This window comes from Myotis lucifugus, unplaced genomic scaffold, assembly GCF_000147115.1.
Source record: "Myotis lucifugus unplaced genomic scaffold, Myoluc2.0 scaffold_151, whole genome shotgun sequence".
NCBI lineage: Eukaryota > Metazoa > Chordata > Mammalia > Chiroptera > Vespertilionidae > Myotis > Myotis lucifugus.
Window position 1 is genome coordinate 1321273 of NW_005871199.1, and position 12283 is coordinate 1333555.

Genomic DNA, 12283 nt, shown 5'->3' on the forward strand with positions numbered 1-12283 from the left:
TAAATATTCCCAAACGCATCTTTTTTCCCAAACTCACGCTTTTACTACACATTGGTAAATCCTATATACATTTTTACAGAAAATTTATCTTTGTAGCTTTATTTTTTGTAAAATGAGTGATTAATATAAGTAGTTTATGCCACTTGAGCCCACACTCACTGACAGCATAATAAAGATAATAATAATAATAATAATAATAATAATAATAAAAGCTGTGGTACATTTACACAATGAAATACTACTTGGCCATAAAAAATAGAAGGAAATCCACCCTGGCTGGTGGGCTCAGTGGTTAGAGCCCATGCATTCCCAGTCAAGGCAAGTACCATCGTTGCAGGTTCCCTCCCTGCCCCTGGGGCTCGTGCGACAGCAACCAGTCAACATGTCTCTCACATCAATGTCTTTCTCTCTCTCTCTCTCTTTATCTGTCTATCTACCTCTCTCTCTCTCCTTCTCCCTCCCTCCCTGAAAAACAATGGAAAAAATATCCTCAGGTGAGGATTAACAAAACAAAACAAAACACAGAAGGAAATCTAACTCTGCGACAGCATAGATGGACCTGGAGAGCATTATGCTAAGTGAAATAAGCCGATCAGAGAAAGACAAGTACCATATGATTTCACTCATAGGTGGAATCTAATGAACAAAATGAACTAACAAGCAAAATGGAGACAGACTCTTGGAGAGCAGGCTGACAGTTGTCAGCGGGGTGGGAGTGGGGGTGTGGAGGGACAGAGCAAAAGAAAAGAACTCATGGACATGGACAACAGTGTGGTGATTGTAGGGGGAGGGGTGGGGGGAGGAGGGTAAAGGGGGGTAACAGAGACTTGGCTTGGGGTGGTGAACACACAACAGGGTGTACAGACGATGTGGTGTAGAATTGTGCACCTGAAACCTGTATAGTTTTGTTAACCAAAGTCACCCCAATAAATTCAATAAAAAGGGGGGAAAAAGAGTGCCTAAAAAGGAATTGAGTCTAAATGTTTTCTTCAAATAATACCAAAAAATCCTACATATTGAGAATTGGTGTTTAAAGGAATATTATTTTTTAAAAACTATCAATACTGTTCATTTAAAAAAACCAATTATGTCTTAATACATCAAGAACTCAAACTGATAAGAAAAACCTGAGGAAAATAACAAAGTAAATAATAATAAAAACAATTAGGGAACCTCAATTCAGAATGTTCTTGACCATTAAATCAATCCATTTGAACCCTACTTAATGGTTCTAGGGGACTACATATTGCCTGTATTTCGAAGGGTCTGCCCCGGTCCCAGTCTATCTTTCCGAGTTCTAGAAACTCATTTACCATTTACTGGCACCACACCCACTGCCTCCAAGATTATAAGAATTTTTACCTGGACCAGTGAATCACCCAGCTGATTGCATGACTTGGGCAGTTTATGTACTTCAAGGTTTAGATTCCCTCTTCTAAGGGCTAAGTTGCTTACTCTAAATAGCTACAGTGGCCCATGTGGCCACATATGGCTCTTGAGCACTTGAAATGTGCCACCAGCTAATTCAGATATGCTGAAAGTGTACAATACACACCACATTCTATAGATTTAGTGCCATAAAATAATGTCAAATATCTCAGTAATTTTAAGACGTGGCTACTAGAAATTTTTTTAATTTAAAAAGCAGCTCGTGTTATCTTTCCATTACACAGCTTGACTTAAAGGACTGGAAACTACAGGACTTCAACGATCCCTCCTTCCAGGCTCATACAATAAAATTCCTCCCAACTGTTCAGCTTCAAAACTCTGCTCTGCAGGTTTACTGGCTTTATGACCTTAAGCAAGTTTCTTAAACTTTCTGTATTTAGTTTCCTCAATGGTAAAAATGGAGATATGATAATAATATTACCTATCTCATAGAACTATTACATGAATAAATGAGTGTATACATGAAATGCACTTAGAACTGTGCCCACCCCTCTCTTACCAGTATTACCTATTTTATTATCATTATTATTGACCACGGAGAGCAGCATCACAAACTATGTCTGTACCGTATAAAATTCCTAGATGAAAACAGGGAGTATCTTGCCTAATTCCAAATATAGTATTGTTTAGTATTAAATGACATATTCTAAATATCCAAGTACTGTGATTCAATAAATTTTGAAGTTTCATCCAGATGGACTGTGTTCTATGTATTCGTTTATTTAACTAACAAGTATTCCTTGAACATCTACAAGTATAAACAAAACTGCTGTCTTCCTGGAGTTTACATTCCAGTAGAGGGCAGTAAAGTTAGTGACCAATAAAGTCAATCTAGCTTGTTGTTGTTTTTTAGATGACTTATTCTTGGATTTTTTAAATAGACCATAAAAGTAAGTTTAGCCCTGACTGGTTTGGCTCAGTGGATAGAGCATCGGCCTGTGGACTGAGGGGTCCCAGTTTGATTCTCATCGGGGGCGTGTGCCTTGGTTGCAGACACATCCCCAGTGGGGGGTGTGCAGGAGGCGGCTGATCGATGTTTCTCTCTCATAGATGTTTCTGGTTCTCTGTCCCTCTCTCTTCCTCTCTGTAAAAAAATCAATAAAATATATTTTTAAAAATCTTTTTTTAAAAAGTAATTTTAAAAACTATACCAGCTCATTATTTTCCCTAGTCTTTCCCATTCCCAGCACCCTCTCAAAAGAAAGATAAACTTCATTGGTATTCTGTACCACTACACCAAGTGGTACCCACTCTGAGTTAGGGGCAAAGAAGCTACAACAAACATATAGTTAAGCTCATTATTTAAACCAAATGAAAAAGATTCAAAGCAATCTTTTCACATTTGTTTAAAAGTTTAAGAAAATATACACTATAGATCCAATAAGTTATGGGGTTTTGTACTTTTTAAAAATTATTTGAGCAGGCCTAAGCCGTCAGTTGGACATCCCCCGAGGGCTCCCGGACTACAAGAGGGCACAGGCAGCGCTGAGGGAACCCCCTGCCCCCCAGTGCACAAATTTGCATGCACCAGGCCTCTAGTAGACAATATCTTTTTAAAAGAGTGTGACTCTTTCTGTTTGTTTGTTTGTTTGTTAATCCTTGCCCGAGGATATTTTCCCATTGATTTTTAGGGAGAGTGGAAAAGAGAGGGAAAGACCGAGAGAAACATTGATGACATGTCAATTGGTTGCCTCCTGCACAAGCCCCGACCAGGGCCCGGGCTGGGGAGGAGCCTGCAACCAAGGTTCGTGCCCCCGATCAGAATCAAACCTGAAACCCTTTGGTCCACAAGCCGATGCTCTATCCACTGAGCCAAACAGGCTAGGACAAGTGTGACTATTTCAATAAAGTTTTATCTATGGATACTAAAACTTTAATTTTCATGTAATTTTCACATGTCACAAAATATTAGTCTTTTTTTGATTTTTAAAAACCATTCAACAATGTAAAAACCATTCTTAGCTCTTAGGTCAACAAAAACAGGTGGAAAGCATTTGAATCAGCATAGTTTGCTGATTCCTGCTGCAGAGAACTTTTACACATGCACAAAAACAGCTGTATATGAGAATCCACATAACATCGTGATTTGTATTAATAAGTAATTGAAAACAACCCAAATATCTATAACAGGAGGAAGGTAAATAAATGTTGGCATAACTGGAGCTACTTGCAGCAACATGGACATACAACAGTTATATGTTGCTACATATACTTAACACATGTAATACAAGTATGAAGAAATATGCAGGAACATTAGACATCAAACGCATTTCCCCAAGCGAGATGGCAGGGCGGGAGGCAGGGAGAGAAGGGTGCACAGAGGGTTTCAACTGGACTTTTTTAAAGCTGAATGGCAGGTTCATGGATGTTCATTCTTTATACCATGTTGTACACCTTAAATATTTAATAATAAATGAAAAAGGTTGTGTAGGGTTAATGTGAGTTTAGCAAATGGTTTATCCAGTTTTGGGGAATAGGGCTCAATTTTTATTAAAATAGCCAGGAGGGTTATCACCTGGATCTCTCATACAAAAAAAATTTTTTTTTCATTTAAAAAAACTGGATTGATCCTTAGGAGAACAACAGAAAATTGTACAGCGTTCTTGCATAGTTAGCTAATATAAATACCTTTGTACAACAAACTGGTTACTACCAGGGAATCAAAGAGCTGAATCAGAATGTGACGTCTAATGGCCTGTCTGACCTAAGTTCCCCTGTTCCAGACACAGCCTCCAGCATTACAATGATCCACAGGCCCCAGGAATAGCGACGTTCCATCACCTGCCTCACAGAGCAAATGACGCTAATGGCAATGACGCTAGTGTTTCTCCATGTGAAAACCTAGCGTGAATTTTCCCCTTTCTCTGGCAAAAGTTCACGAGGCATCATTATAAAAAGAAGAAGAAGAAAACAATTCTGCTTTTACTGACTTCAGAAACAGTAGTCATTAAAACTGTCTTTTGATCTAGAATTACTTACATAGTTTCTTTAGGATCTCCTACAGTCACTTACCTAAAACACAAGCTCCTTCTTGACTTCTAAGACCTCCCAAGTAAAGCAACATCAGTTTCATCTGTTGGACAGGGACTGCCCTCTAGTGCTTATACTTTTTTAATAAAAATTTTAAACATTATCTGACATCATGCCACAGTAAGCCTGTCAAAAATTAAATAACATTCTATTAACCCAAGACTTTTCAAGTTCACACTATTCACATTTCGGGCCAGAAAGTCTTTTTTGTGGGGGCTGTCATTGCTGGGTGTTCAGCAGCATCCCTGCCCTCTACCCACTAGGGGCAGTAGCACCCCCAGCCCTCTGTGGCGAACAAGAAGTCTCCAGATATTACCAAATGGCCCCTGGGGAGCAAAATCGCCCCTGGCTGAGAACCGCTGCATTAGCCTAAAGGTTGTCCAGAACATTTACATTAGTCCTAATAATTATAAGCCAAAAACTCTTCTTCTCTAGACCAATTCCTTTGAGTGAGATAAAGGAGAATTTCATTTCTGCATGAAAACAAAAAATAGAAAATTACGACTTTCAGCTCCCTATCCTCCCCAAAGTCCTGGCTAGTGGGAAATTCTTTACACCTTTAACTTTCTGTTCCAGTTTTACTTCTTAGATCTGTTCACTTCCTTTCAAAATGCTTAAAAAACAAAGCTTGCCCTTCTAGCAGAATGTAGGTAATATGTTAGGAATTGGGGGACGTGGGGGGAGTATGAATGTTTGTACTATATTCTAGCACAACTTCGAGGGTCAGCATGAACAATATGGGCAACCAAGAATCTGTATTGTATAAACATTGTATAAGATGTTAAGTTTCAAATCTGAACTTTAGAAAGTTATATTAGGAGGGTTTATGCAGATCTGCTCCGAATGATTATTACTCATGTAAACACATTATGCTTATAAATCCTGATTCTATCAGTTTTAAAACCTACAAATCACTGAGGACTAGATGTTTAGAAAATTTTTTTAAAATATATTTCTTTATTGATTTCAGAGAGGATTGGAGAGAGAAAGAGAAACATCAATGATGAGAGAGAATCATTGGTCAGCTGCCTCCTGCACGCCCCCTACTGGGGATTGAGCCTGCAACCCGGGCATGTGACCTTGACTGGAATCGAACCAGGGACCCTTCAGTCCGATGCTCTATCCACTGAGCCAAACCGGCTAAAGTCGTTTGGACTGGCACTGAATGTAACTTCCTCCCTTCATCACATTTCTCACTGACTTACCTGATTTCACTAAAGGAAGAAATGAGGCCTCCGCAGGGAGCATGGGCCCAGGAGGGAAATTCAAGTGGGCGTGGTGTGGGCCGGGCAGGAGAAGTCAAGTGGGCGGCGCGTGCAGGGACAGACAAAAGGGGCAGCGGGCGCCGGGTGGCAGGTGCATCGTGTGTCCGCGCCGCCCCGCCTTGCTGCAGACCCCCCCCCCACCCCCCCGCACGCCTCCGATCCCGATCCAGGTCGGTGATCGCCCTCGCTCTCCTCCCTGACCCCATGTCGAAGCCGGAGCTGATCCAGAAGGCGAAGCTGGCCGAGCAGGCCCAGCGCTACGAGGACATGGCCACCTGCATGAAGGCCGCGACGGAGCAGGGCGCCGAGCTGTCCGAGGAGGAGCGCAGTCTGCTCTGGGTGGCCTACGGGCACGTGGCCGGGAGCCGCAGGTGCGCCTGGAGGGTCATCCCCAGCATCGAGCAGAAGACCGCCGCCTCCGACAAGAAGTTGCAAGTGATCAAGGACTAACCGGGAGGAAGTGGAGTCCGAGCTGCGGTGCATCTGCACCACGGCCCTGGAATTGCTGGATAAGCATTTAATAGCCCACGCATCGCATCCGGAGAGTAAGGTCTTCTACCTGAACATGAAGGGCGATTACTTCCGGTACCTTGCTGAAGTTGCACGTGGTGATGATCGAAAACAGACGATAGGTAACATCCAAGGAGCTTACCAAGAGGCTTTTGATATTAAGCAAGAAAGAGTTGCAGCCCACACACCCGATTCGTCTGGGGCTGGCTCATGACTTTTCTATATTTTACTATGAGCTCCTCAATGCCTCCGAGCTTGCCTGCGCACTGGCGAAAACGGCTTTTGGTGAGGCAGCTGCAGATCTCCACACGCTGAGCGACTCACACAAAGACAGCCCCCTCATCATGCAGCTGCTTAGAGACCACCTCAGCTTATGGACACCAGGCAGTGCAGGAGAATGTGATGCGGCCGACGGAGCCAAAAACGAACTGCAGACAGAGTGTCATCCTTCCTTCTTCCAGAAGCCTTTGTGCACATCTCCATCCCTTACTCCATGTGGGTTTCCTAGAGCAAAGAAACCCACTCATGTGTATGGCATCAAGGGCTTGGAGTCTTTTCACACTGCAGCTGTGGGAAAACTCCATTCCTTGATTTGTGCTTGTCTTGGCCTTCCTAGTGTGCAGTTACCGATGTAGAGAAGCATTAATAGCAACACAAGTAACTTCCAAACACTTACAGAGAGGACTAAACACATATTTGGTATTTAAGTAATCTGAACCAGTTCTGCAAGTGACTGTGTTTTGTATTACCTTTTTCCCACTGGCTGGTATGGCTCAGTTGGTTTAGTGTGGTCCTGTGCACTGAAAGGTCACAGGTTCAATTCCCTGTCAGAGCACAATTCTCAGTGCCTTTAAGTAAATAATATATCCCAAGATTAAAACCTGGAGGCTAATACACTACAATGAGGAACTACTCTAGCATGGCAAGAGATATATAGTGAACATGACACATGCAAGAGGCAGCCAATGGTTGTTTCTATCTCCCCCCAAACCCCACCCCGTTCCTATCTTTCTAGAAAAAAAAATCAATAAAAACCTTTTTTTAAAAGGTATACCCTACTGTGGATCAGGGTAGGGTCATCATTTTTGTGTAGCCAATAAAATATCCTTCAAGACCATTTAGCATCCGGTATTCTGATTCTATGCTCACCAGAGAGCCTTCTGATTAGTAACTTGGCCTCCTATTTACCTTTTTCTCATCAGGAGATATTCTAGACCTCCATGTAGCCTCATAAGTACTGGAAATGTGGCTAATCTGAATTGAGATGTGCTGTATATCCACCCCAGATTTTGAAGACTTTGTATGAAAAAGCAAACGGAAAATATCTCAGTAATAATGTTATATTGATTACATGTTGAAATTATAAACATTTTGGATATACTGGTTTAAATAAAATATAGTATTGAAATTGATTTTACCTGTTTCTTTGTACTTGTCTCAGTATGGCTACTGGAAATTTTTAAATTACTTCTGTAGCTCATATTTGTGGATAGTATTATATTTCTATTGGAGATCACTGATCTAGTATATTGAACAATACTGCAGTCAATGTAAATATACAACCTCCCTTTAAACTACTACATTGAGTTGAGTATTGAGTTGAGTATTATTCATCTTTGTTTTCCTAGCACTTAGGTGCCTTAAGCAAAAATATTAGAAAGTCTATTAAATGTATGTTCCTCCACAATTTATGGCTTTGACCAGTAGCTATAGGCCTCCTTATTTTAAAAAGGATTTGTACAGCCCTAACCAGTTTGGCTCAGTGGAGAGAGCGTCGGCCTGCAAGGGCATGTACCTTGGTTGCAGGCACATCCCCAGTAGGGGGTGTGCAGGAGGCAGCTGATCGATGTTTCTCTCTCATCGATGTTTCTGACTCTCTATCCCTCTCCCTTCCTCTCTGTAAAAAAATCAATAAAATATATTTTTTAAAAAGGATTTGTACATAACCTCTCCATTGTTTCCTTCTTCATCTGTTCATTACAGACAACTTGTAAAGATCGAACACAGAAAAACCTATAAGAAAGTAATTTTCAGTTGTGTGAACTAAAAATAATGAAAAATAACTAATCTTATTAAGTGAAAGCTCATAACCATACAGCACACTGTATTTTATGAAGGACAGAGCCTCAGAAACAGATTGCGGAATTGATATTTCATCACCTTACAGTGGCCTACATTATATATCCTCTTATTTGTCCCTGAACTCCAACAGCAACCTCAAGGCTGACATAGCTGAGTGGTTAAAGGGAAAATAGATTATACAAAAAAGGAGGTTTATCATAAGATCAGTATAATGCTTTGGCCTCACAACATACACCAGATGGCAATAACCACTTCCTCAGCAGGTAGCTTCTATGTCCCAAGGGTTGTAAAAAAACAAATTAACTATCAACTTCTCCTGCTAATAATTAGTTTTTTAATATTGTGGCAGCATCAAAATAGCACTGAGACACAATTCCTCAACATAAGAAGAAGAAAAAAAAGCATACCTACTGTGGATCAGGGTAGGGTCATGTTTACTCTGTTCAAAGGAAAATCCTTTTCTGAAAAATGATGTTATCCAACAGAAAATCTTGGCTTCTCAAAATACAGATATGTTCTCATTTCTCATTTTAAATGAAGTAAATGGCCTTGGTTTTACCCAATTTTGTGGCTGTTTTGTAAAAGACATTGAAAATGCCTGAGAAACTATTAACATTAGTTTGACTGAAGTTAAATATTTACAGTTGCTAATTCTATAGAATCATCGACCCATACTTCAGTTGTCTTCTCCACCTTCCATAGCTCCAAAGAAACCTTTCTGGTGTACAAGACAAACTGAAACAAATAGTCTCTGAAAGGTGACTTACTGATTTCAATAAAAAGTGTAATTTGATGACAGTTCTGCTTCAATAATGTGAGGCACTTCTACCAAACTACAATTCAGTTGCCCTAACTAAAAGAAGAAAAAATCCTAAGTCTGCAAGCTGACCTCTACAAAATTCCTGCCATGAAACCATTCTTTCCTTCCAGCGAAGAAAAAGATCCTACACGTTCAAGTTCTTTATCATTTTACATGTGGGCTGCATGTCATTCTCCAATGGTCTCCCTCTCGCTTGGTTGCTCTATGTATTTCCCATAACTGATTCGTCCTTGGATACTTTCTAACTATTGAGACTTTCTAACTATTGAGACTTTCTAACTATTGAGACTCAGACCGATCCAGCCATTCTGGCTTTACCACAGGGAATAGAAACGACAAGGAATAGCAGGCTTCGGAACAGACGCCAAGGGCACCCAAGTGCCATCCTGAACCAAAACCGGGACAAACAAGAGGTTGGGAAGCAAAGTGGCCTCAGGCCAATGACCTTTCCCCCTGACCTTGAAAAGGTACATACACACTGCCGCTCACAGTTGCTAAACTGAATGGTATTCACGAATGTGGAACTAAGAATAATTCAATATTTGGAATTAAAAGAAAACAGAAACTAAATCATAAGCGACGCCTGCATGAAGAAAAGGAAGGTTCCAAGGCCCTGACAGGCGAGTCTGAACGTGCAGTAGCTGGAAAGAGGAAGAGGGAAGCGGAGGGAAGACGCCGACACCTTCCGCCGACCTCAGGCGCCTGACGTCCCGGGAGACCGCTACCCTCGGTGCGCATGCGCAACTCGCGGCGGGAGCGTGGCGGGCGCGCGCCTGCCGCGGGGATCCGGGGCCGCGAGGGTGGGGCGGGAGCACGTGACCGGCGTTGCCGCTTTTCCGGCCCGAGCCGCGGCGGTTCGGAGAGCGTCGGTGCAGAGCAGTTCGGTTTAACGTGGGTTTGTCCGCAGGCCTGACCACTTCTTAGTCTCCCTGCTTCTCGTCTCTGCTCTTGAAGCCAGGATTCTGGTTTGGCAGACCTTTTTCCCACTGAGTCAAATTAGGGCAACCTGAGGGGACTTCCGGTCAAGATGGCGGAGTGAGTAAACAGTCTCTGAGAAGCTGAAAATGTGTCCAAGGTCACAATTTTTTTTTTAAGTGAGGGGCACAAGCTGAAGTGGTGCTTTTTCTGTCTTTTCCTCCATAGCTAGAGTGCCACTGCTCCAATTTGAAGTTCTGTGGCTCTCCCCGCAAGGCAATCAAAATCCTGTTCCTACTGCTTGAGACTCCAGAATCTGTAGGGCACCCTGTTGTAAAAATAGTACCCTTAAAAAGAGGGGGTGGGGGGGGGAACTGCTTCATATCTCAAGGATTGAGGGCTTGGGGAAATGAAGGTAAAAATTTAGAGAAGCAAGTGTCCCATAGTAGTAGGACACATAATTTACCTCAAAACACGCATCCCAGAAGAACACTTTATTCCAATTTAAGCATCTAAAAGCATTTGAGCACTTAAATAAACTCTCCCCGTCTGTTTATTCAAGCCTCCTGTCAAGAATCTGAAGTAGTGCCCCAGCCAGTTTTGCTCAGTGGATAGAGCCGCAGCCTGCATACTGAAGGGTCCCGGGTTCGGTTCTGGTCAAGGGCACAGGCCCGGGTTGCAGGCTCAATCCCCAACCAGTAGGGGGCGTGCAGGAGGCAGCAGATCAATGATTCTCTCTCATTACTGATGTTTCTATCTTTCTCTCCCTCCCTCTCTAAAATCAATTAAAAAAAAAAAGAATCTGAAGTGGTGATGCCTTATCTGCATGATGGGGTGGGTCCGCCCCAGAGGAGTAGGCAGAATGAAGGGACTTGGAGAAACGCGATCTCAAGGCTGGAGTCCTTGACAAGAAAAGGAAATGGGGTAAAAGCAAATCAGATGAGGCTTAATTCTAGAGTTCTGATCCACACACCAAAGGCTACAGCCTAGGAACCTTGGCAGTGGGGAAGCAAACAATCGTGCAAAAAGATAAAATGCCAAATGTGTCAAAACAATAAAACAGGAAATTTAGCCCTAGCCAGTTTGGCCCAGTGGATATGAGTGTCGTCCTGCGGACTGAAGGGTCCCAGGTTCGATTCCGGCCAAGGGCACATTCCCGGGGTTGCGGGCTCGAGTCCCTGTAGGGGGCGTGCAGGAGGCAGCCGATCCATGATTCTCTCTCATCACTGATGTTTCTATCTCTCTATCCCTCTCCCTTCCTCTCTAAAATCAATAAAAATATAATTTTTAAATTAAAAGAAAAGGAAATTTAGCTCCACATATCCCATTATACCGTAGATAGCTTGGTACAAAATAAATAAATAAGCCCCCTGACCTGGAATCCTATTCAGAAAGATTTCCCTTATTTCCTACAAATATAAATCCTCAACATTGCGGGTAAGAGTTCATTCTTAACTCAGAATCTTCTCAGAAAACCAGCGGGGAGTGTGCACAGCTAACGATGGATGTGTTTCCCTGCCGGAGTTGCATTGCGGTGGTACTTGCGGCTTCCCTGGCCGACGCCAGTTTCCTCAGGAGCAGCTGCCATTGGTTAAGTTTAGCTGCTTCAACTGCAGTTCCTTCCATTACACTTACAGCTTCTTCTGCCAATCCCAGCATTCCTCAGTCAGTCACAGCTACCGTGTCTACATAAATAACACTGAGTTCCACTGAGCCTGTTGTTGGCGTCTCCATGCCAGAAGGACAGGACGCCAGGAGAAAATGCCTCCAAGTGGAGAAACCTAGTAGGGCCTTTATGAGTTAACTCTGGGGCCGTGGACTAGTCAAGGAAAGTCACAGCTGAAGTGCAGGGCACAGCCCTAGCCTGTTTGGCTCAGCGGATGGAGCTGGGCCTGCAGACCAAAGAGTCCTGGTTCTCCCGCCAAGGGCACGTACCTTGGTTGCAGGTTCCTCCCCAGCCTGGGCCCTGGTCAGGGCTCCTGCAGGAGGCAACCAATTGATGTGTTCTCTCACATCTCACGTTGATGTTTCTCTCTGTCTTTCCCTCTCTCTTCCACTTTCCCTAAAAATCAATGGAAAAATGTCCTCCGGTGAGGATTAACAACAACAAAAATAATAAAGTGGAGGGCATAGATCATACATGGCCTCCTACAAGATGGTGCAGTCTGAGTATTTAATAGGATAATCAGAGGTATAGAGAAGCATTTACAGT

The 12283-nt window shown here is 42.7% G+C and overlaps 1 pseudogene; it reads left to right on the forward strand.

Moving 5' to 3' along the window:
* The first annotated feature begins 5944 nt into the window (after positions 1-5944).
* On the forward strand, positions 5945-7676 carry LOC102440921 (annotated as a pseudogene).
* Positions 7677-12283: the final 4607 nt, after the last annotated feature.